The sequence below is a fragment of the Malania oleifera genome, chromosome 1 (genome assembly GCF_029873635.1).
Source record: "Malania oleifera isolate guangnan ecotype guangnan chromosome 1, ASM2987363v1, whole genome shotgun sequence".
Lineage (NCBI taxonomy): Eukaryota > Viridiplantae > Streptophyta > Magnoliopsida > Santalales > Ximeniaceae > Malania > Malania oleifera.
In genome coordinates, this window is record NC_080417.1 from 53,553,875 (window position 1) to 53,575,373 (window position 21,499).

At 34.8% G+C, this 21,499-nt stretch overlaps 1 long non-coding RNA gene across 1 annotated transcript in view; it reads left to right on the plus strand.

The window, feature by feature from the left end:
- Nucleotides 1-14,898: 14,898 nt before the first annotated feature.
- The window catches only part of LOC131154295 (uncharacterized), a 30,188-nt gene continuing 23,587 nt past the window's right edge, over nucleotides 14,899-21,499 (plus strand). Inside the window, exon 1 of the long non-coding RNA XR_009136411.1 lies at nucleotides 14,899-15,087. This is a non-coding gene — a long non-coding RNA (uncharacterized LOC131154295). The remainder of the gene's footprint in view (nucleotides 15,088-21,499) is intronic.

Below are 21,499 nucleotides of genomic sequence, written 5' to 3' on the forward strand. Positions count from 1 at the left end.
ATTAGTTTCATTAGTATTTATTGTTCTTTTTAGAATATTTTTTTATTATGAAATGATTTTGATTCCCCCATCCGTAGGAATCGTATTTCGGTCAAATATGACTCCACATTTGATTCCACAAACCAAAAGTAAGATGTCATTTCATTCCTAAAATTTTTTATTTCGTTTTTGATATTTGATTTCTTCTCGGGCCTTATTCCACAAATCAAAGGAGGGGTTCCAGTTACATGAATAAACATTATTTAAGAATTAGTCCAATATAATAAAAACATATTTTATTATCTTATTCATTTGTTATTTGGATTCATTTTTAGGTAGTTGGATTTTAGAACAAGGAAGGACAAGAAGAGGCACAAGAAAAGTAGATGGTACTATTGTAATTTTCTTTTAAAAAAGATTGAAACTAACATTTTACTGATACAAGTCATACGACACACATTGCATGCTCTAAATCTTTATGTGTGGGCCCACTTGTTGTTCGAAAGTGAGACACGTGGCCACGTAGATCTCACCCCTGAACAAATTATCCACAGTGGAGCCTCTAGTTTGATTTGTTGAATTAAATGAAGTAGGAAAATGAACGTGATGAAAATTTGAATATACAATATTGCAAAACTTAGTAGTAAATATGATTTTATTAATTTTTATATTATTTTATTTTGTTTTTATATACAAAATGTGAAATTAATTTTTTATATTTACACATGACATTAGCACTCGTTTGGAGTTTGAAAAAAGTAATAAAAGCAAGAAAAAAAAATTAGTGATCATTTGGAATCATTGTGAAAAATTTGAGAAACAAAAACTATAAACAAAAATCAAAAGCCAAAAATTGAAATTAAAAAAACTAATATAAATTAAAATTTTAATTAAAAAATACTCATTTTCATATTTAAATCAAATAATATTATAAAAATACAATTAAAATAATAAAATTACAAATAATACACATTAAAAATTACTATAATAAAAATAAATTTTATTATAATTATTTTCCTTAATTGTTTTACTTTACTTTACAATAAAATTTTATTGGGCATAACGATTGAAAAATAGAGAGAGTATTTTGTAATTGGCTTTATTTTTATTTTTATAAATTTATGTATATTCTTCTTTTAATTATAGTTAAATTGGTATAATTATTTAATTTTTATTTTAATTTAAAAGTGTATAAAAATGAATAATTTAATATTAAAAAACTATTTCTAGATATGAAAATTTCTAATGATAGGTTGGCAAAACAATTGAAAACCATAGAATTTGGTTTTCAGTTTTTTAACAAATAGCTAAAAACCGTAAAATTTGGTTTCAGTTTTTTAACAAATAGTTAAAAATCATAAATTTTGGTTTTCGATTATTAACAAATAGTTAAAAATCGTTAATATAAGCAGAAAACTGATAACATAGACAAACGTTTTTTAATAGTATGTTTTTTCACTGTAGAGAAACGAAAACAACAACGATACTAAACAAATCCTTAATTTTTATTTTTAATTGTCCAAAAAAGTAAAAAAAAAAAAAAAAAGAAGACATAACGACATGTTGGAATTGGTGTGATCCCAAGAGGGGGTGAATTGGGTTTTAAAACATATTTTGCTAATTTAAACAATTAAATCGATTCACCACAGTTCATATCTCATTCAATATTGAAAACGTATACGTACAACAATTAAGTTATTAGTGTGTGCATACATACACGTGTTCTGCGTATCTCATTTAAATTAGTTCTGTGTGCATGCAAGATGGTTATAACAAAAATAAACGAGCATACACATACTAAAATTTAAGTGCAAGAATTTAAATAAGATAGAGAGAGAATGACACACAAATTTGTTAATGAGGTCTGGCCAATACTACCTACGTCCCCGCCTTGGGCATACCCCCCTAAGGATTCCACTATATATGCTCACTTAACCGGGCAGAGCAGAAACCTTTTACATCCTCTTCTTACGAGACGAGGAAAACCCTAACTCAATTACTAGGCTGAGTTGAACTAATCTCACTTATGGGGCTAAGACTCCCTAGTTCAATTTTGGGCTGAACCGAACCGGTCTCATTTACGGGGCTAAGACTCCCCAATTCAATTAACGGGATGAACCCAACCATTACAATAAAAACATTTTTGTACATATGAAGAAGCTTCTAAATACAAGCATGGATGTACACATTAAGCTCATAAAAATACACACTCCAATGATATGAAATAATGCTAAGGGGAGTAAGGGTGCTTAACTATGTTTAAACCCTAATAAAAAATTTTCTCCAAAAAGATATTTCAATAATAATATAGGAGAATCTAGGGTTTTGCTCTTTCAATGATTTTTGCATAAATAAAATGTGTATGAAAAATGAGTACTATGTTCTCCAACAAAGATTTATGCAAATGAGAAACACTTAGAGAATTTAGGAGTTAAGCTCAAGAAAATATTTATGTAACAAACAATTTTCTCCCAAAACTATTTATCAAAGATTTGGTGCTTAGTGAGAATATGTGCAAATAAAATGCCCTAAATAAAATACTCTCCTCAAAGATGATTTTGAACTAAAAGCATGAAAGAGAGTTGGAGAGATTTGTGTAAAATATTTTGCTCCAAAAGAATGAATTAAATAGTAAAAAAATATTTTCAGGGAACTTTGATTAACAATGGATTAGAGAAAAAATTTGGGTTAATTAAAGTTACTAATATGAGTTATGGAAGGAGTATTTATAGAGTTTGTGAAAATTATGACCGTTGGGGACACAGAGGTCATTTTAAAAAAAGATTAATGATGTTTAATTAAAAATAACCTCGTTTTACAACGGTAAAAAATTCACTAACCTGAGAGGCTCGGTCGACCAGACGCGAGGTTTGGTTGACCAAGTGACTGAGTTTAGTCGACCGGGCAAATTTGAACTAAAAGTTCGGTCGACCGGACTTAGTGTCCCAAGGGCAATTTTCCATTTCCGCACGATTCGGTCGACCAGGTCAATTTGAACTAGGTAGTTCGGTCGATCGGGTGGTTGAGTTCTCACATGTGGGAACTCGGTCGACTAGGGCATTGGCTTACGTTTTGGGCTCGGTCAACTGTAAGGTCAAAGAGTTGACTCAAAGGGAGCTCAGTCGATAGGGTGACAATGAACTGACATGTCTCAATTGACTAGGAGGTGGTCAAATAGTTGACCCGATCCTGGTTCGGTCGACCGGGTGATATTGTATTTGTGCAGTACGATCGACTAAAGATGCAACTTAAGTGTATTTCGGTTCTTTTTACTTATGCAATCACCCTATTCATATGACCATATATATATGTGCATGTGTGAGTGTTTTAGGGTCATTCTAGGTCTTCTTTAGGACACCGAAAAAATCCGGCATCGGTCGACCGAAGGGAGCCCTAAGGTCATTTGGTTTCCTATGGTCAAACTATGACCATCTGAGCATATAATCCATATCATGCAGATGCATTATTATAGACTAGAGATATAAAAAATTAAATGCAATTACATAAAATAAACATTTTCTTTGTCTTTTTGCTCTTTTGACTTTATGGAATGCGTTTGATCATATAATCCTTAAGTTCTGCAAACTTCCATCATCGTTTCCTTATGTGTGTGTTAAATTAATGAACCTGTTCACATGCTAAATACACACATAAGAAACATGTGCTTTGTCAGCATCAAAATAGGGATCAGACTCAAAAAGTCAACACAACAAATTTTTAATTTTACATTTCATTAATTTTAATTTTTTATTTTTTTTATTTAAAACAAAAAAATTATTTTTAACAATCATTAATATAAAAAGAGATAAAAATTATTTTTATCTCTTTTTTTTCTTCGTTTTTCTAAATAAAATTCTTCATCTAAAAAGAGATGAGATCTTATAACAAGTGAACGAACAACCATCAGGGAGCTTAATGGATAAGATTTATCCATATAAAATTGTTTCAAGATTTTTTCTACATAAGATGATTGATGAATAAGAATTCCACTTGTTAAATGTTCAACTTGAAAATCAAGACAAAATTTTTTCTTCCTAAGATCCTTCATTTCAAATTCTTTCATTAAATAGTGAGCAATCATTGAAATCTCTTCTGGAGTTCCTACTATGTTTATGTCATCAACATAAACTGCGACTATAGCAAATCCAAAACTTATCTTCTTGATAAAAACACAAGGACAGATAAGATTATTTTCATATCCAATTTTCAACAAATATTCACTTAAATGATTGTATCACATTTGTCCAGATTGCTTTAATCCATTCAAGGATATTTGTAATTTAACAGAATACATTTGCCATTGTTTTGGATTATATGCTTCAGACATTTTAAATCCTTCAGAGATTTTCATATATATGTCATTATCCAATGAACCATACAAATAAGTTGTTACTACGTCCATGAGGTGAATGCCACGTCCTTTAGAAACCGTTAAACTAATCAGAAATCTGAAAGTAACTGCATCCATAATAGGGGAATAGGTCTCATTATAATCTATACCAGGCCTTTGTGAGAAACATTATGAGATACAGTGCTACAAGACGTGCCTTGTATCTCACATTTTCATTAATTTCATTTCTTTTACGTACAAAAACCCATTTATACCCAATAGGTTTGACATTCTCTATGGACTACTGGTCCAAATACCTTACATTTGGCTAATGAGTTTAGCTCAGCTTGTATTGATTCTTTTCATTTTGGCCAATCATTTCAATATCGACATTCTTCTACAGCTTGAGGCTCATGCTTATTATCATTAATAATTTCTAAAGCAATCGCATATATAAACACATTATCAATAACAACTTCATTTCTTCTCCAAAATATTTCCAAATTTTAATGAAATCTCATAATTTTTTGATATCGGAAACATTTCTGGTGTTGCTTCTGTGGAAATATGGGATTGTTGATCTACATTTCTTTTAACCTCTTCTTGAGTGTTAATGACCTCTTTTGGAGTGTCACTTTTATTCATTTCTTTTTTCTTTCGAGGAATAGTATCTTTTTGCACCAATTGGTTTACCACGCTTCTGGCGCATCTTAGATTCATTAGATGCTATTCCCATTGGGTGTTCTTCAGGAATAATCAATCTAGCACGGGTCCAACAATTGTTCCTATCACAACCCCTTTTACCACCACAACCTCGTCCATGACCTTGAGAAAAAACCACATTCACTTCAGGGAATGGTGTTGAGCCAGTTGGACGAGATTGATAATTTTTCAACAAAAGCTTATTATTTTGTTCAGCCACCAGTAAAGAAGAAATTAGCTTATGATTACACATTAAAGTTGCGTAATTAGGCATTTAAATTCATGCATTAAGGATTATAATTTTAATTAAATGTCTAATTATGTTCAATATTTTAACATTGCCCCAATTTATAATATTTGAAATTTTATTCAGTAATTTGCGAATTTTTATATTTTATTATTGCAAGAAAATTCTGAAAATTAAATCCAAGATTAGAATGTACGCAGGTCGTGAACATGAAGAGGTGTCGTGTACGTAAGGTAGAGTCTAAATCAAGATCGTGAGCATCCGATATTTTCTTGGGCATTTAAAGGATAATTTTCGGAAGCCGAGCCATGCACGCAAAGAGAGGTGGTTTTCAACATTACTTCATAATCTATGCGTAAATCTCTTATTCAATCTCCGATTTAGATGATTCAAGATGCTGTATAAAGCTAAGAAAATGCTCTACAATTTTCATGTTTTGAGTTTTGAGAGATATTAGCTGCATTAAGGTCGAAATTGGACATGAAGTTACTATACGTTGTTTTTATGGACTATTTCGGCATTGTTTCGTAATATGGGCGTAACTTTCTTGTCCAAGCTCTGATCAAGACGATTCAAAATTTTAGGAAAATTTGAGAAAGATCTTTACAAATTTTGTGTTTTGAGTTTTGAGAGATACGGGCTTCAGTATTGTCAAAATTGGCTTTGTGCGTTGGGAAACAAAAGGGAAGAAAAGAAGAAGCAAGAAAAGAAAAATAAAAATAAAAAGTGAGTTGGCTCTTGATGTGACCCGACCATGCAAAAAGCCCTTTTCCGTGTGTTTGTGTGTGCGCTGGGTGGAGAATTAGATGGGGTTGGGGAGTTCTTTTATTTATTAGCTTTTGAAAAGTCAAAAGGGGGGGGGGTAGGTAGGCTTATTCTAGGGTTTTCTTTAGTCTTTTTTTTAGTTCTTTTGGATGCAACAGCAGGGCGGGCCTAGGAGGCCGTGTGCACCAAGAAGACTCCTCCACGACCAGTTTTTTTTCTCCTCCCTCTCTCTCTCTTCTCTCTTCTCTCTTCTCTCTTCTCTCCTCTCCTCTCTTACTCTCTCATCTCTTTCTTTCTTTGAACTCAATTTTTTTTAAAATTAATTTTATTGTTAATTTTTTTATTTTTTTAAAGCTTGGATTAATTTTTATTTAAAAATAGTTTTTTAATTTAAGAACTTTCTTTTTATTAGATAAATTTCTGTTAAATCTCTCTCTCTTGCATTTAAATTCTTGTTTGAGCATTATTATTGTTAATTTTAATTTGTCTTCCTATTTAAAGTTTTTATAGGGATTTAATTATTTTCTTTGGGTGTTTTTATTATTAAAATTGGTGTTTTTATTTAGAGTGTATTCTTACTTGGGTTTACGTTTAAAGTTAATATTTTTATTCAGTTGGATGATTGTAGGGTTTACTTATTTCGTTATTCCGGTATTTAAATCTAGTATTTAAATAGTTATTTTGCATGTATTTAATTTTTAGTTAGGGTTTAAATTTTATTGCAAAATCTCAAAAATCCCAGGAAACTGAATCTGAGCTATGTTTAGTAAATTTTTCTTTTCTTAACTTCTTTTGGAATTACATGAGTTTGGAATTAAAATACATTCCCTGAGGAGACGATATGACCATTGGGCTAATTATTATATGATTGAACTTCTATACTTAGGATAGCTTTCGAATTGCTCATTTTTTGAGTGAGTCAAGTTTTTGGTGCTGTTGCCGGGAAATGTCAATTTTAGTTTCAAACTAGTGTTTTTCCCGTTAGTTTAATTTTTCTCACGAAGAAAAAATAAAAATAAATAAATAAATAATTAATTAATTAATAAAAAGAAAAAAAGAAAAAATGAGTTTTGAAGACAATATGGTTGCACCTACACCATGCACGCTTATGGATTTTCTGTAACCTACATGCACCACTGCACCATCTTACACCGTTTTACCTCATGACAAACTTAACTTCATGATGCAGCGTGAGAGGACGTCATTGATATCTTAGTTCTACGGGACGGAATCCGTGACTTGCAATATTTTTTTTGCTTGTGTTAGAACTGATGAATTTACTAGACTTCGTTTATTTCTTACCTCTTTGAAGGATAGGGCAAAGATGTGGTTTAATTCTTTGAGACCTCACTTTATCTCTAATTGGATTGACATGGAGCGTGAATTTTTGTATAAGTTTTGTCTCTCATGGAGAACTCAATTTTTTGCAGGAATAGATCATTCAGTTTATGCAATAGGGTGACGAGACTTTTCGGACTTGCTGGGAGAGGTTCAAGGATCTGCTAAGTACTTTTGCACGGCACGAGTTTGAATCATGGAGGTCATACAATTATTTTTATATAGCTCTTACTCCTGATTGCAAATACTTTGTCCAGACCATGTGCAATGGAGAACTCTTCAGCAAGAAACCGGATCTGACACTATCATTTTTTGATTACTTAGCTGAAAGTGTCCGACAATGGAATACACGATACGATCAGGCACCCATGGCAGTACAACCTATCTGCGCAATTAGTGGTGGAGATAAATATGAGCCAACATATTATCTAGACACTTTTCCACCTCAATATCAGCCAGAACAGATCCCTCAGAGCTGTGCACTATCAGGATTTCAATCTAATGCAACATCTGCTCCACTAGAAAAATCTCTTAAGGATGCTTTCCAGCAATTCATGAAGATTCAAATCACAACTAACAATCAGTACACTCAGGCCATAAATGATTGCAGGACACCATTAATGCGATGAGCACGCAGTTGGATACCTTAGAAAAAGGTGAATTTTCGGTAGAACATCAGCCTAATCCTCAAGAATACCAACACCAACAGCAACATATACATAATGCTTCTCTTGAGACAGTGGAGGTCGTTCTTACTTCGAGAAGTGTAAACGAAGTTTCCCAACCTGAGATACTTATCGACATACCAATAGTTGTCCCGACACCTGAAGTTACAATTGAGATAGCTAAGGTCAAAGAAAAATTAGAGGAAGCGAGCCCAGAATTGAAGAAGTCAGTTAACATGGAGCCGTCATCCCAACCAAATATTCAAGTGCAAGAGATAGCCAAGGAACCATCATTACCTATTGTAGTAAGTGTTAAGGATTGCAATGCCGAAGCAAATCTCTGCAACAGTAAGGTGATGGATACACCCGATAAAGTGGGTGAGCAGACTGGTGAGAGTTTAATTTTCAAAGAATTAGGTAAACATTTTAATGTTGATGCTTCTGAAGAATCAAAGGTAACTACTCCGACAACTCTACCTCAAAGACTAGTTCTTAAAGAAGTGAATTTCCTGAAAAATATGTGGAATAAAGATCCTTTCTTGTTAAAACAAGGAAGACAATCTGCACATATTTTGTCTAGTACCTTAAAATGTATTGATTTATTTGAGACTCACTTTTGTGCAGGTAACAAGACAGATTCATTTTGGCGACTCAAATTTGGAGAGTCGTCGGTTCAATTTATAGACCTGCACCCACTAGATGAAATTCCTCTAGAGCTTCCACCAGACAAACTGTGATGTTTTTCTTTCCTTTCTTTTCATTTTGTTTTACCTTATATTTTTTAGTTAATTCAGGTACATTTTTCCTTAGTTTCAGTTTTTCTTTTCCCTTACTTCTCCATCTAGGTACGCTTTACTTCCCCTATGCTTTCACATTGAGGACAATGTTCCACTTTAGTTTTGGGGGGGGGGGGGAGATGAGAAATTACATTGAATTTTTTTTTTTGAATATGGATGATTAGGTCATGATTAACACTAACTTATACCCTTTATATACTTGCATAAAACCTAAGAGTTACACACTTAAACTGTATTGTTACGCCCCGAACCCGCAGATGGGTCCCAGGGGTGAAAATGTAAACCAACCAGTCCCTGTATCATACAAAACATCCAAGATACAAAGCAAAGGATGAGGGTCCAACCCCGTGGGGTTCTCAGGCACCCTATACACATCCAAATATAACAGAATGTATGCAGCGGAATAAGGTCATTCTATATACATACAATACCATACCAGAGTCTATATAAGAGCAGAAACAAGGCTCTATAAAAAATGTACAAATGGGTGCCCAAATACATCTCAAAATGGCAACCCACCAAAATACAGTCCTAGCACTTACCCAAACGCTAACCACAGTACACCGGCCATTACGCTCCCTACATTAGGACGCTAGTTCCGGTTACTCGAAGGACCTGTAAAAATGTACTTACAGTAGGGGTGAGACACCTCTCAGTAAGGAAGAACACATGTTATATCGGTGTATGACATTTGAGTGTTATCATGATGCAACATACACGTAGTTAAATGTAGTTCTAGTACTAATTCTACACAGTGCATACACGCACACATACACATGATCAGCAATCCCGGTGTTGTCACACCCATCGGCCCAAAGCCGGCCCGCAACATATGGCGTTGGCTCGTAGCCAACCCGTGTAACACGGCACCACCAGCACATGGCTAGTCTCCGACTCCTATGGCATCATATCGACCCTAATTGGTGGATCCACACCCTTCGGCCTGATCTTCCAGAATAGGCTCAGGCCCTCGGATATAGAGCCGGACCTCTGCCAATTTATGGCTAGCGATTTCATACGCCCTCAGATATAGAGTCGGATACTTTCGGTACCTTGAACAATTTCGAAACCGTGTTCCTACTAGCATTTCAACATATCACACACACATGCATACTCATATAACCAACAAACCACACCCATTTGGTAATCTAAATCATGGTTTTCCAAACACATACAGTTTAAAACAAGTCAAGGCACGACCATCCCCATAACACAGTATAAATCAACATATACGCTCGGTTTTTAACAAAACCAGGGATGCAGCTCGTCGCCCCCTATTTCCCAAAACTGTAATCATGAAAAATCCATAGTTTTCCCGTTAGATCCCCCCAAATGAGTAGCCAAAACACACACAGGACCGTGAACCATAGTTCTACCGAGTCCGATTTCAAAAATAACCGATATAAACATAGTTCCCCTTACCTTTTCCCCGTATAGCAAATCCCAAACTCAAAGGCCCCTAAACAGCAAACCGAGTTTCAAAACCTACAATCAATAGTATATAATATACTCACAAGACTGTTCTCTTCTAAACTACTGAATCAGAATTGAAAATTGAGCCTTACCTCGATTTTAAACCAAAACCCAAAAATCTCCAAAATGGGATTCCGATCCATAGAACTTGTAGAGAATCCTTCCATGATCCTCGTGGTAACTTTAAATTTACGATTCTCGTGATGAACAACGAAGAAATCTAGAGAGATAGAGAGTAGGGAGAGTTCTAGAGAGAGAGAGAGAGAGAGAGAAGATATTTGAGTTTCTTAATGGTTAAGCAATGAGAAATTATATTTATAACCCTTTGACTCGAGCAAACTCATCGACAAGATGGTTTCCTTGTCGACGAGGCTCTATAGTTTTCTCGTTGATGAGACGGTGGATTCGTTGACGAATCCTGATATCACCGATTTCCCGAAACTCCTTGGCTTTTCCTCGTCGACGAGCCTCTGAACTTCATCGATGAGAGATGCATGACCTTCGTCGACAAACACTGACTTCGTCGGCGAAGCCTGTTCAAATACCAATTTTACCCCTCTCTTATTTATTTAAACCCATTTATCATGGTTCGGGTTCTTACATGTATAGTGGGTTATTTATGTGTAGTTTCTCTTTATATGGTTTATATAGGAATTGCAACTCCGTGAAGGTTGACTAGTAGTTCATTCGTGTTAATCTGACTATATAAACTCTTGTATTTATATGGTATCTCATGAGGCTGAAAATACACGTTCACGTGAGTTGTAGCACTTAGGGTTCCTGTGAGCACTGAGAGAGCGCCCGTGGCGATTATGACACCTTGTGAGGTATTGTTGAGTCATTTATCGTTCTTTTGAGTTTTTGACATCTGCTCAGAATTCATGAAACTCAACTTTCCCTTCTTTTCTGGATACTCTTTGTACTCTAGTGTCTGTTTATGACTGTCTAGCCTAGAGGTGACATCTAATGGGGAGATAGAAACTTAGGTCTTGTAGCCTACTCAAGATGTGAAGACAGACCACTTTTTGAAATATACTTAGTTCATGGACTACTGTTCGAGCTTAATTCCCATTGGTGGTATGAAGACAACGAAAGAAGTGTAATGATTGTCCTAATTGACAATGAAAAGACATAAATTGAAGAATGAGCAGAAGAAATAATAAGGAAAGTAGAAATGCACATGAAATGAAAGGTTAATACCTACTCCACATAAATACCACAAAAAGTTAGGGACACGACACATGTTCTCCATATATGAAGACTCTTCAACTGCTTAATGTTTCAAATGTTTTCACACCTTGTTTGTGAATAAGTTAATCTAGGGTGGCCTTGGTTGGATATGACGAGTAGGTGAGAAGATGCTAGGGTGAAGGACCTGACACCTCACAAATAGGCTGGATCCTTTTCAGACTAGTCCACTTCATACATTTAGCATTTGTTCCTTGCAATATGTATGATGTTTGATTGCGACACTCCTCCTCACATATGACGAGTGAACCCATCCTTTTTGAGTGTTTTTGAGGGTATACCAATTAGGCTGAGTCAAAATAACCATTCTGTAGGTGTCCACTAGTATCCTAGGTGTAACGAGTCATACACATTACACATGCCTTGAGATTTCACCTATTTATACTTGAATTTATATAGCTACGTTAACACTGAATTGTAATTGCTGGTTAACTTTATGTGAGTATACTATTCTTAATGGCTACATAATGATGAGACTTGCATGAATGACTTGCTTCGGAATTACGTGCATTGTATATAATGGGCTTGTGTAAAATCTGGTGATATTCATGTATGTGAAATGGTATAATCGTGTTGCATGTACATTCATTTAATATTCATTAGAATTGGTGTTTGTGGGTGTTGCCCTGGAAACCTTCATGAGACTACAACTTGTCCACTAAGATCGACCTAGAGGTTTAAAACCTTGTTGCATTTGGTAAATGCAACTGTATTTCCTGCGAAAGAGGAGGTAGATAGGATTTAGTAGTTTTCTTAGTTTTTTTTTGCTAGGAGCTAGCAAACTTTAGTTGGGGGATGTGATTATGCGTCAAAGTTGCAAAATTAGGTGTTTAAATTCATGCACTAAGAATTATAATTTTAATTAAATGCCTAATTATGTTCAATATTTTAACATTGTGCCCTATTTATAATATTTGGAATTTTATTCAATAATTTATGAATTTTTATATTTTATTATTGTAGGAAAAATTCTGGAAATTAAATATGAGATTAGAATATATGCGGGTCGTGAGCATGAAGAGGTGCCGTGTACGTGAGGCGGAGTCCAAATCAAAACTGTGAGCATCCAAGGTTTTCATGGACATTTAAAGGATAATTTTCGGAAGCCAAGCCATACACGTAAAGAGAGACCGTTTTCGACGCTACTTCGTAATCTATGTGTAAATCTCTCATCCAATCTCCAATTCAGATGATTCAAGATACTGTAGAGAGTTAAGAAAACGCTCTAAAATTTTCATGTTTCGAGTTTTGATGGACTATTTCGGATGTGAAGTTACCACACGCTATTTTTATGGACTACTTCCGCATTGTTTCGTAATTTGGGTGTAACTTTTTTGTCCGAGTTCTAATTGAGATGATTCAAAAATTTGGAGAAAGTTGAGAAAGAACTCTACAACTTTCGTGTTTTGAGTTTTGAGAAATACAAGTTCTAGTACGATCGAAATTGGCTTTGTGCACTGGGAAACAAAAGGGAAGAAAAGAAGAAGCAAGAAAAGAAAAAAAAAGAAAAAGTGGGCTAGGTCTTGATGTGACCCGACCATGCAAGAAGTCCTTTTCTGTGTGTGTGTGCGCAGGGGGAGAATTAGATGGGGCTCGGAAGTTCTTTTATTTATTAGCTTTTGAAAAGTAAAAAAGGAGGGTAGGTATAGGCTTATTCTAGGGTTTTCTTTAGTCTTTTTTTTTAGTTCTTTTGGATGCAACAACAAGGGGGCCTGGGAGGCCGTGCGCACCAAGAAGACTCCTCCACGACCAGTTTTTTTTCTTCTCTCTCTCTCTCTCTTCTCTGTTCTCTCTTCTCCCTTACTCTCTCATCTTTCTCTTTCTTTGAACTCAATTTTTTTAAAAATTAATTTTATTGTTAAGTTTTTAATTAATTCAAAGTTTGGATTAATTTTTGTTTAAAAATAGTTTGTTTAATTTAAGAACTTTCTTTTTACTAGATAAATTTTTGTTTAAATCTCTTTCTCTTGCATTTAAATTATTGTTTGAGCATTATTATTGTTAATTTCAATTTGTCTTTTTATTTAAAGTTTTTATAGGGATTTAATTATTTTCTTTGGGTGTTTTTATTATTAAAGTTTATGTTTTTATTTAGAGCGTATTCTTACTTGTGTTTACGTTTAAAGTTAATATTTTTATTCAGTTGGATGATTGTAGAGTTTACTTATTTTGTTATTCTGGTATTTAAATATAGTATTTAAATAGTTATTTTGCGCATGTTTAATTTTTAGTTAGGGTTTAAATTTCATTGCAAAATCTCAAAAATCTCAGGAAACTGAATCTAAACTATGTTCAGTAAATTTTTCTTTTCTTAATTTTTTTTTTGGAATTACACGAGTTTGAAATTAAAATGCATTCTTTGAGGAGACGATCTGACCCTTGGACTAATTGTTACATGACTGAACTTCTATACTTGGAATAGCTTCCGAATTGCTCATTTATTGAGTGAGTCAGTTTAGAATATTTTGTAAATCTACACTCTCGATATTACTACTGCAAGAGCACATTCGAGGCATGAAAAGTCGAATATGATTTTTTTCTAACATATCATCATTAGTTATTTTTTTCTCCATATAACTTCAATTAAGAGCTAATTTTAAATAAGACTGAATTATATTCACGTACAGTTTTAAAATCTTACAATCGCAAGTGTATCCAATCATATCGAGATTTTGGAAGAATTACCATTTTTTAGTGCTCTTATCTCTCCTTCAAGTTGTTCCAAAGGACTAATAGGTCCTTAATAGTAAGGTACTCAATTTTTAATTCTTCGTATAAATGGTGTTAAAGGAAAATCATTGCCTTTGCACGATCCTATAGGGATGTTTGATTTCCTTATTCAATTGTATTATCAAAATTCATAGCATTAAGGTGAATTTCAGCATCAAGTACTCATGGTAGATAATTTCTTCTAAAAATATCAAGAGCAACGAATTCAAATTTTGTGAGATTTAACATCATAAAATCACATTGAAAAACAAATAAAAATTCAAAGTTAGGTAAATATTAAAATGGGAATGTTATTCTTACATATATTCTAACAAAAAAATATTTAGAAACACGTACTCAAGATAAAAGATATAATTAAAACTAAAGTTATATAGATAACAAATATTAAAAAAAATAAGATTCTTATCTTGAAATAATACCAACGAAACTTAAAAGATTCTCTTATATATTAGAGATTTGATCGTGCTGATAACGTGTTGTAAATAAATAAAAAGAGAAATATAAGAAAGATTAAAGTAAAGAAATTTGGAGTTATATAGAAATTCAACCATCTAATTTTTCAGAAATTAGATATTGCTAATTATCTCTTTATATATATAATTTGATTGTAAAATATGTATATTTAGGTAAAAATTATATTGGTATCCCTAAGCCGTGAGACCTACTTGTAGTGGGCATCACCAAATGTCTATCATTTTCCTTTTTTTCAATCCTTTACATCAACGATCTGTTTGGTTGAGGAGAAAATGTAGGAGAATGATTTTATAATGCATTGTGTGTACGCAGGCGTGGAAGTGAAACAACACAATGCAGGTGACTCAAGAAAGTTCTTTTCTTTATCTCGGCGCAGAGGCTGAAATATGAAATGTTTGTTTGACCTGCAGTGGTTTTTCTGTTTGACTATTTTGCTTTTGTTCTTTAGTTGGTGTTAGAATGCAACATTTTTTTTTTAAAAAAAAAAGATAAGAAGAGAAAGAAAGCAAGGGAAAGGAAGACGATCAGCGGCTTCGAAGATGCCAACAACTAAAAAAGAAATTATATTCATTGGTTTATGCTTTGTAATCAACGAAATTCTAGGTAGATTTATTCGGTATTTTGAAAATATTCTCTTGCTTTATGCGAGGGTTTGCTATCAAAACCAAGAAAAGTACTTTCAAGGTGCCAATCATATGTCGCCTTATTTTTAATGGAAATTATTATCATCATTATTATATTTTAGGGTAATAACTGTTTTTGAATTTTCTTCAGTTCATATAAGTCAAGGTTCCGCACGATGAAGGATGGGAAGACTTGACAGTGGAAGGGAAATAGGATAATGTGCTTTTGAAGGTCTGCTTCTTCCTTTGCTATTCCTAGTTCTCTTTTTCTAACCAATAACCTTAATTTGATGTTTCCAATAGTGTATGATTAGATTTGGTCACGAAAAAGACTGGATAAATTCTCGATTACTCCAGGTTTTGGATATTTTATGTTGCTTAAGGTGAAATTTGTCACTGTACTTTTCACATGGTTTTGTTAGGTTCCCTGATGGACTGTCACTGCCTTCCTTTGTTGAGGTAGTATACTAGTACATCTCTTATTTATATTTATTTATTTTTGGAGGAGAGGGGATGTTTATGAGTGGGTTTATTTCCTGCTTGGATTCAATATCTGGTTCTTTTGGATCACATTTTATGTACTCTTGTCAGTTGTCACTCTAAATATTTGGGCTGTCCTCGAACTTAATGGTCAAAATTGGGAACCTGGGTAACTTCAAACCATGTTTTTAATATATTTGTACTATGACTTTTAGATGTCTAATTTTATCTATGTCTATAATTTTTAGCTTGTTGATCTATTTCAAAGAATTCTGCTTATTTAGTTGAAATAGAAATGGAAATCCAATAACATTCTGCTAGAGTGTGACAATGGGGGTAGGCTTGTTATCCCATTTATCAAAAAGAAAAAGAGGGGGCATTAGTTTGTAAAATTTTGTAGAACTTAAATTGGGAACATGATGATCATTCTGCAGATTAAAGTCAATTTTAAACTTTTTTTCCTTACTATGATTGTTCATGCTTTAAGGAGGATCATGAATAGGAGTGAGTGTCTCATTTACACTTTGTTGATGACAACGTTTTTTTTTTTACTTATTTAATGATATTGAGATTGTTTTTCTTTTTATAAATTTTTAAGAAGATTTCTCGTTCAAAAATCTAATGTCAAAAGTGTTGTTGCTAGCATTGGTGGAGATTTTCACTAGGTTTACTTCTCTTGCTAGTTGTGGGATTTTGGAGTGCACCCTTTCTTTTTGAGTTATTCCTTTAGGGCCGTAGGGGCAATCTTCATTTGTTAGTTATTCTAGAGAAGATTTCTAGGCACTTGGATGGTTGGAAGGGTGCTTTTATATTTAGCTGTTGCTATCACCCTTTGTACCCATCCTTGTTTAGGATTCCTTTATGGATAGATTGGAAATTGTGATAGGAATCAGCATTTAAAAGTTTATAAAAGAAAAAAAAGTGGCAAATTTATCTACCACAAGCGTTGATTTAGCTAAGTAATGGTGACTGAGGGTTGGACTGGGTGCTAAATTTGAATTTTTAGTACAACAATACTGTTGTGCAAATCAATGTGCAGCAGAAACAAACAATCTCACAATGCAGCACTTAACAGTGAAATGTACAGAATACACAATCATGTAGATTATAATGAGAGTAATAAAACAATGACACGAAGAATTACATGGTTTGGCAATGCCTACATCCACAGGAGCAAACGATAGTGAATTTTTACTATCTTGTGTTCAAAGACATAGAGTTACATAATATAATATGTATATATAATCCTCTCGGAGGTTTTCCCCCCAAAACCCAACCTATACAACTTTTCAATTCAAAATTTAAAAACCAACACTGAGTAACCGAGTAAAATCATCGATGGTTTCAGTCATACCATTGACGGTTTAATGCTGAGACCAAACAATCGATAAAACACTGCATAATAGTCGACTGTTTCCTTCTCGTCTTGACAAAACCGTCGATGATTTGCTCTTGCAAACCAACATCTGTTGTTTTATACCATGTTTTCTCTTTGTACATGCATTCTATTTAATATATGAGCCACATATTACAACAATCTTCACCTTGGCGAATATACGCCCTTTAGGAGAAAACCGAAAACATAACCTGTTGCTCCACTTGGGACAATAGGTTGGGACCGCCTCCCATCAAACAACTGGAGACATTAAGCAAGTCCAAGCAATGCTTGAACTTATCCATGGTAACCGGCTTTGTCAAGATATCTATTGCGTTCTCAAAAGTGTGAACTTTCTCAAGCATAAGTTCACCTAAAGAAACCAACTCCCGAATCCTGTGGAACCTCACATCTATGGGTTTTGTTCTCGCATGATACACTTGGTTATTTGCCAAATAAATAGCACTCTGACTGTCACGATGTAGCTGAACTCCACCTTGCTGTATATCTAGCTTCTTGAATAAACCTATAAGCCACAATGCTTCCTTGATAGTTTTGGTGACTGCCATATATTCCGACTCAATTGTTGATAATGAAACCAAAGATTGTATCATGGACCTCCAACAAATAGGCCCTCCCACAAGGGTGAACACATACCTTATTGTAGGTGTCTTGTCATCTAGATCCCTTGCATAATCTACATCAACATATCCTACAACTGACGAATCACTCGATTGCTTGCCGAACATGATGCCATAGTGAGAAGTACCTTGTAAGTATCTGAAAATCCACTTGACGACATCCCCATGTTATCTACTTGAATTTAAAAAAAACTTACTTACCACACTGACAACATGTGCCAGGTCCAGTATTGTACATACCATAGCATACATTAAACACCCCATTGCACTAGCATAAGGAACCTTTGACATGTCATGGATATCATCATCTGACCTTGGGCACTGAGCGGTAGAAAATTTAAAATGATTCACCAACGGTGTACTTATCGATTTTGCATTAGTCATGTTAAACCTCTCCAACGCCTTCTCCATATAATCGCCTTGAGATAACCACAATCTCCTTGCAATTCTGTCCCCGCGAATCTCCATCCCAAGAATTTTCTTGGCTGCACCCAAATCTTTCATGTCAAATTCTTTATTCAATAGAGTCCTCAACTGATTTACCTCAGTCATATCCTTTGCAGCAATTAGCATGTCATTAACATAAAGCAACAGAAAAATAAGAGAACCATCATCAAGACTCTTAACATAAACGCAACAATCATACTCACACCTCTCCTGTAGCCTATCTAAGTCATATAGAAGTCAAAACGTTTGTATCATTGTCTCGGAGACCGTTTTAGCCCATAAAGTGACTTCTTCAGTTTACAAATCAAATGCTCCTATCTGTGTTGACTGAACCCTTCTGACTGTACCATATAAATTAACTCCTCCAAATCACCATGGAGAAATGCTGTCTTTATGTCTATTTGCTTCAAATGCATATCATAATGTGCCACTAATCCCAACATTACCCTGATGGAAGTGTGCCTGACCACAAAGGAGAAGATTTCATCATAATCAACCCCTTTCTTTTGTGAGTATTCCTTTGCTACTAACCGAGCCTTGAATTTCTCTCCTTCCTTTTCTGATACCGCATCGTCCTTCCTATACACCCACTTGCAACCTATCACCCTTTTCCCTTCTGGAAGCTCCACCAAATCTCACGTCTAGTTCTTATGCAATGACTCCATTTCCTCCACCATAGTACCCATGCATCTACTTTTCTCCTGATTGTGTACTGCCTCTGGAAAAGTAGTTGGATCCTTGCGGCTGATAATGAGAGCATAAGACACCAATTCATCAATTCCATACCTGGGAGGTGGCCTGATAGTGCGTCTGGGTCTGTGTATAGCGATACTGTCATTTTGTTGGTTTTCCGAGTTAAAACTCCCTACATTTTGAACATTGTTATCACTGCCCTGAGTCTCTAACTCCACCTGCACCACATGCTCATCTTTACTCTAGTTTTCTAGCACCTGTTTCTCTTCTTCTTTCTCCTGAGTATGCTTCATCATGACTTTCTCATCAAAAACCACATCTCTACTGATTACCACCTTGTTTGCCATTGGATCCTACAGTTTGAACCCTTTCACACCTTTCTGATACCCTAAAAAAATGTAACGTCTAGACTTTGCATCAAATTTTGATCTCTCATCACTAGAAATGTGCACATAGGCTGGATAACCAAATACTTTCAAATTGGAGTAGTCTACCGCATTAGCTATCCATACCTCCTTGCATTCAACCTGAAACACCGATCTCTTTCAGCTAGAGTTCGGTTCATCCTTTCAGCCACACCATTCTGTTGTGGTGTCCGACGAACTGTGAAATGTCTCCTTATGCTATGTTGCTCGCAAAACTCCATGAACTTCGAATCAACGTACTCAGTTTTATTGTCTGACCTAAGGCATTTAATTCTCCTCTCGGTCTGATTTTCTACCTCAGTTTCCACGATTTAAACCTGGCAAATATTTCTGACTTTTGCCGCATGAAGTACACCTAGGCCTTCTGTGAGTAGTCATCGATGAAACTCACAAAGTACGTATGTCCACCCCGCGATGCTACTCTCACTAGCCCCCAAACATCCGAATGAATGTAGTCAAGAATACCCTTTGTCTTGTGAGTGACTGTTTTGAAGTGCACCCTGTTCTATTTTCTAAGAACACAATACTTGCAGAGTTAGCCTGTATGTTTTGACACCCTTCAAAAGATTCCTCTTATGAAGTTCCTTTATCCCATGTTCACCCATATGCCCTAATCGCAAATGCTACAAAACAATATTATTTAACTCAGAATTTGCAGCTGTTGCTCCACCTCCAACAGTAGTACCCAGTAGTGCATAGATATTTTTTGCTAATTTCTGCCCCTTCATCACCGTTAGAACGCTTTGCACACCTTCATTACCCCACTTTCAGACTTGTAACTAAACCCGTTACAATCCAAAGTACTCAGTGAAATTAAATTCTTTTGTAGTTGCGATATGTGCCTTACATCACATAATGTTCTTAAAACACCGTCAAACATTTTAATTCTTACATTTCCTATTCTAACAATTTTGCATGAAACATCATTTCCCATCAAAACAAAATGAGAATTAACTGACTTGTAAGTGCTGAGCCATTCTTTATTTGGTGTCATGTGATAAGAGCATGCCGAATTTAGGATCCAAGAATCTGTAAGGCGATTTGACCCCGATGAAATAGAAAGCATATCACCATCATTGCTCTTTGAGTCTCCTTCTTCCACTACATTCGCCGATTTTGAAGAGTCCTCTTGATTTTCTACATTCCCTTTCTTCCTTTCCGGACACTCTGATTTTATGTGCCCCTTTTTCCCGCACTTAAAACACCTTATGTCCTTCTTCTTCTTCTTGGACTGCGACCGAGACTTATTATAACTCGATCTGCTCTGGAATTTACTTGTTCCATGTTCCTGGTTACCCTTCACCACAAGTCCGTCACCTTGTGAAATCTCATCGCTGGCTTTATTTCTTTGATGAAAACCCAGCAGAACTCTTGTTACCTTTTCCAAATTTAGGGTTTTTTTGCCCCATGTTAGAGTCGTAACAAATTTTCATACGTTTGAGATGCAGGTAGGGAATTCAATAGCATCAACGCCTTGTCTTCTTCCTCTAACTTCACATCAACCCGCATCAAATAACTTATAATATGATTGAATACATTGATGTGTTTGTTAAATCTGAATCCTTCGCCATCTTAAGCCAATACAACTTCTTCTTAAGATACAACTTGTTTGTTAAAGACTTAGACATATACCGACTTTCAAGTTTCTGCCAAACAGCGCCGCAGGAGATTCCTCATCCATGACATGATACTACATGTAATCAGCCAGACAAAGCTTGATAGTCGCCACAACCTTTGCTTCCAATTCCTTCCAACTTGTTTCATCTATGCCTTCTGGTTGACCTCCGTATAATGCCTTCACCATACCTTGCTGCACTAATAGATCTTTAACCCTTCTCTGCCATAATCCGAAGTTTCTGGTTCCATCGAACTTAACAACATTGAACTTTGCAAAAGAAATTCCAGAAGCCATTATAACCAAATGCTCTGATACCAATTTGTTGTGCAAATCAATGCGCAGCGGAAACAAACAATCTCACAATGCAGCACTTAATAGTGAAATATACAAAAAACACAATCATGCAGATTATAATGAAAGCAATAAAACAATGACACAAAAAATTATAT